The sequence below is a fragment of the Danio aesculapii genome, chromosome 24 (assembly GCF_903798145.1).
Source record: "Danio aesculapii chromosome 24, fDanAes4.1, whole genome shotgun sequence".
Taxonomy (NCBI): domain Eukaryota; kingdom Metazoa; phylum Chordata; class Actinopteri; order Cypriniformes; family Danionidae; genus Danio; species Danio aesculapii.
The window spans coordinates 1,953,233-1,959,058 of NC_079458.1; positions in this window are offsets into that span (position 1 = coordinate 1,953,233).

Below are 5,826 nucleotides of genomic sequence, written 5' to 3' on the forward strand. Positions count from 1 at the left end.
TATTTAAATGCATATATTTATATAAAATATTTAAATTGTATATATTTTTTGTTTCTCTTGATTTTTGCTATTTTTGAAAATGTTATTTAATATTTTTTCCTAACGAAAAATGAATGAATGAAATTAAGAATAAAATAAGCGTTCTAATAGCCCAATTTAAATCTAGACTATTTCGTACCACATTATGGGATACTTCTGCTTACATGATCTCATCCCCACACAAAACGTAAAGGAAAAACGTCTATATTTACACTGGAATTGAATACGCATTAGTTCAGAGAAACTGAAGGACTCACTGATGACCCACAACCATCAACACTAATAACACAGTTTCCATCAACATCGGTTCATCTCGAGCCCTTCTGATGCTGGTGGCTGAAATCAGTTGTTTATTTGTAGGCTGTCAGAAACACACCCCTCCTTAATCACTTCACTCATACATTATTCATGAGGCACTTCTTAGCTCCGCCCACAACGCCATGGAAACAAAGAACCACAGTGACAGATGTGGTTATATGAAACCACAACACACACACACACACGCACACACACGCACACACGCACACACGCATATGCCTTATTAACAACAAGCTGAGCATCTATTAGTATGTGTTCATTCAGCAGCAGATATATACAAGCATGCAGACATACACGCACAAGAATGATCCACAGTTACATAATCACAACACGCACGCACGCACACACACACACACACACACACACACACACACAGAGAGAGAGACAGATCAATCACTCCAATTACACACACATATTCAGTCTCGCTCTGCAGACCCGTTAGGAAGAGTGTGGGAGTGTCTGTGACTCAGCGATCCTTACGAACACACACACACACCATGACGTCTTGTTTACACCTTCACTATAACAGAGACGTCTCTCGAAGGATTCCCCTAACAAACCTGAACTGACTGATATCCCATCTTTTTTGTAAACATGTCAGACAGACACTTACGTGCACACACACACACACACACACACACACACACACACACACACACACACACACACACACACACACACACATATAACACAAACATAATTCACACAATAGACATACACATAATCCACACAAACACACAATCAAGTCAGACATCAATGCACAAACACACACACACACACAATACACAAGTAACACAAATATAATTTACACAATACACACACACACACCCACACACAAACACACACACACACACACACACACAAACATAACTCACACAATACACACACACGGACAATCACACAATACACACAGAGACACACATCCATAGACACATAGCACTCACACACACAGGCAATAATACACACATGCACAGACATAGAATGCACGCACACACACAAACACAATACTCAAAACGAACAATACACAAGACACAGACACGCACATAATAAACACACACACAGACAATCACACAATACACACATACATAGACACATTGGGAATATTACATACAAACACACATGCATGTACAAACACAAACACACACACACACACACACACACACACACAGGCAATAATACATACAATACACACACATAATACACACACACAGACATAGCATGTGCGCGCACACACACACAGGCAATAATACATACAATACACACACATAATAAACACAGACTACACACACATAATAAACACACACACACACAAGCCATAATACATACAATACACACACATAATAAACACACACAGACAGACAGACAAACAATCACACAATACACACACACACACACACACACACACAGGCAATAATACATAAAATACACACACATAATACATACACAGACAGACAGACAGACAGACAATCACACAATACACACACACACACACACACACACACACACACACACACACACACAATAATACATACAATACACACACATAATACATACACAGACAGACAGAAAGACAGACAATCACACAATACACACACACACACACACACACACACACACACACACACACACAGACACATAGCACACACACACCATCCAAAGACTCAAATACATCCTTCTCCTTTCACTTCCTCATGCACTTGCTGTGTTTATGACATCTATGAGTGTGTGGCTGATTATATTTAATGTTAAACTAGTCATGAGTCAAACAAGGACACTAACAGAAGCAGCACACCGACACACACCTGCACAAACGCAGACAGCTGACCTGATAACTGAGCTCAGGTCTGGGGGAATACAGCAGAACATTAGAAACATGCACATGTGTTCATAACAGCAGCTGAAGTCAATTCATCAGGGGTCACCACAGCGGAATGACCCGCCAACTCATCCAGCATGTTTTACACAGCAGACGCCCTTCCAGCTGCTACCCAGTACTGGGAAACACCCATACACTCACACTACGGACAATTTAGTTCATCAATTCCCCTATAGCGCATGTGTTTGGACTGTGGGGGAAACCGAAGCACCCGGAGGAAACCCACACCAACACGGGGAGAACATGCAAACTCCACACAGAAATGACCCAGTCTGGACTCGAACCAGTGACCTTCTTGCTGTGAGGCCACAGTGCTAACCACTAAGCCACCGTGTCGCCCCAATGCACAGTTTATAATCATTTATTATTATTATGTAATGTATTAATTCAGTATATGCTTTCATTCATTCATTTTCCTTTGGCTTAGTCTCTTTATTCATCAGGGGTCGCCACAGCGGAATGAACCGCCAACCTATCCAGCATATGTTTTACACAGCGGATGCCCATCCAGCCACAATCCATTACTGGGAAACACCCTTACATACTCATTCACACTCACACACACACTCATACACTACAGATAGAGGGAGAACATGCAAACTCCACACAGAAATGCCAACTGGCCCAGTCTGGACTCGAACCAGTGACCTTCTTGCTGTGAGGTCACAGTGCTAACCACTAAGCCACCGTGTCACCCCAATGTACAGTTTATAATAATTTATTATTAATATGTAATGTATTAATTCAGTATATGCTTTCATTCATTAATCTTCCTTTGGCTTAGTCCCTTTATTCATCAGGGGTCGCCACAGTGGAATGAACTGCCAACCTATCCAGCATATCCAGCTGCAACCCATCACTGGGAAACACCCATACATACTCATTCACACACACACACACACACACACACACACACACACACACACACACACACTCATACACTACAGATACAGGAGGAATATGCAAACTCCACACAGAAACGCCAACTGACCCAGCCATGACTTAAAGGTTGACGAAACCCTCGAGTATTTTTTAGAGATGGTAACAGATTGAGCATCAGTTAAGACAGTGTTAGCACCTGTTAGCTTTTAATGTGGGCTAAACTGGCTAATTTTGAGCTTTTATCAGCTAATTTCAGCTTCCGGGTTTAAAATAAATTCTGGGGCGGGATCAAAACCGGCGGCGTAGCGCAGAACTGCAAGCGCTATGATGACGCGTCGGTTTCTCATTATCATTCACAGCTGAGTTTTCTTATCCTATGAGAAGAGCCTGCTTCTTAATTATTCATGACTGCGCGTGCTTTCCGAAGGCAAGGCAGACCTGCCAGTGCCAAGCTGTGAGACCCTATGTTAACGACTGTGTGAGTGAGACCGCGTCCACGGACCCACGGCACACAGTATTTAGCTGTTCATGAAGGGTCGCATGTGTTTGTTTCCATGATCCACAGGGTTTGTTGCATGTTTTTCCACGCGATGCCCTCATGGCCGATACAGCAAAGCTGTGTGCAGCAAGCATTTTTGTCGGGAGAGCTGTATGAGAATTGAAGAATGGCGGACGTTGTCTTTTATCAGGAGTTCATTCACATTTAGACACATCGCCGTGCTGCTGTGTTTGCCTAAATCCTCCAGATTACCAGCAGGGCTAATGGTTAAAATAAGCAAGAGACCTGCTGCACTGAGTCTGCATTCAGACCCGGGGATTGAGGGAAAACTCCTCATGTATAGTGTTTATATGATCACGATTATCTTTATAATGATATGAATTGTGGTTGTGTGTATATGAAATTACGAATGACATGTAGCAGGGCATTAAATTACTGTTGATTTCTTTGCATTTTAACTTTGTAAACTATAAAATCATGCGTCTCCTCGTGGTTTGTGTCTCATTTTGTGAGCTAACTGACAACACTTGTTCGCTCTCCTCCTTCTCCCCTGCTCTGCTGGCCACGCCCACTCCTGCCCTCTGCTCGCGGAGCTCCACGCCCATTGAAAAAATTCTGAGGTAGACCTGAACCGAAAGTGGGGGGTGTCATGGCCCTTTAAACCAGTGACCTTCTTGCTGTGAGGCCACAGTGCTAACCACTGAGCCACCGCGCAGCCCCAGTATAACGCTTTTACCGAAAACAAACTACGAATGAGAAATAAAGCAACTGATCAAACATTAATGACTTCACCATTATAAAAACAAAATAAAGCTCTTTTGAAAAATGTTCATGTTCACTTCAGTGTTTTTAAATTGTATATTTACAGAAAGATGTGAATAAATGTTATCTATATGAAAAACTCTAAGCGAAGAAAAACCTCTGGCTTTTAGCACACAGTTATGATGCAAACACACACTGTTCAGTGTCTCCTCTAAGACTTTTTCTAGCTGTGGCGGCAGGCCTTTTTACACAGATCTACCAACTACCTGTGGCGATATTTCAATGACAAATGTCTTGAGTGCAGTATTACGAGTCGAGATCGCATTTATCTAATATCCTACATATCATAATATCCTAATATCCTAATCTCTTTGCTTGCGCCGATTTCCTCTGCTCGTGCACAAAGCTTCTTGCGCACCATCATATACGCGCTGCTCAAGTGCAGACAGTGTTGCCAGATTGGGCGGTTTTGAATTTATTTTTGCGGGTAAAAAGTGACATGGGCGGGTTGTGAAAATTTGGGCGGTTTTGCAACGGCGTGCCCGGCAGCCACAGTCTGCCCTCATAAACCTGTTTTGATCTCCCAAAGAGATGCCATAGCCCCCGTCCTTCCCATACATATGCTTAGAACAGTGTAAAAACGCTTGTGATTTCGACAGCTTTTGAGCTGGAAATAGTCAGCATAATCTGGCAACACTGAGCTCTCAAATAAACAGTGCTGAAGTGTGATTTAGTGCGTTTATGTACGAGTATGTCTCCAACATTTAATAGATTTGCTAGGAATATTTATGAAAGTCTCTAATAGACCTACAGAGCGGCATTAATGCGTCCTGAAGTAAAGTGAAACAGCTATACATCGTGTTTGCTGGCCGCACACATCACGCACATGCCAGTCCGTCAGTCAGTCAGCACGTAACCTTAAAGGGTTAAACAAATAACGCACAGCACTACTACAGTCGGTTACAGAAAAGTTCACACGGTTATAATTCACTCACCCTTTAACAAGTTTTAGTGCGATTATCACCTGCTATTAAAAAAATAAGATGTTTTGAATGAGAAGCTGTAATGTAGCCGTGGCGGGATGAATCCTGGCGTGGCGCCCCGCCATGTAAGAATGAATATAGCGGAAATCATGCTGTTAATAATTTCCGGTAAAATCCTCTGTAATTTACTGGCAGCAAATCAACAGTAACTTACTGTAAATCAATTACAGCAAATCTACAGCATTTACATGACCATTTATCCTGCATGCTGTATATGCATTTACAGAACTGTATGCATATATTTACTGTAAAATATACAGTAACTTACACAACTTTAAAATACAGTAACATATCGCATAACAGTGCTACAGTAAAATACAGTTCATGTTACAGTTAAAAACTGTGTAATATGCAAAAATTGTTAACAGTAGAGCTGCACGATATATTGATTTAGCGATATATTGTGA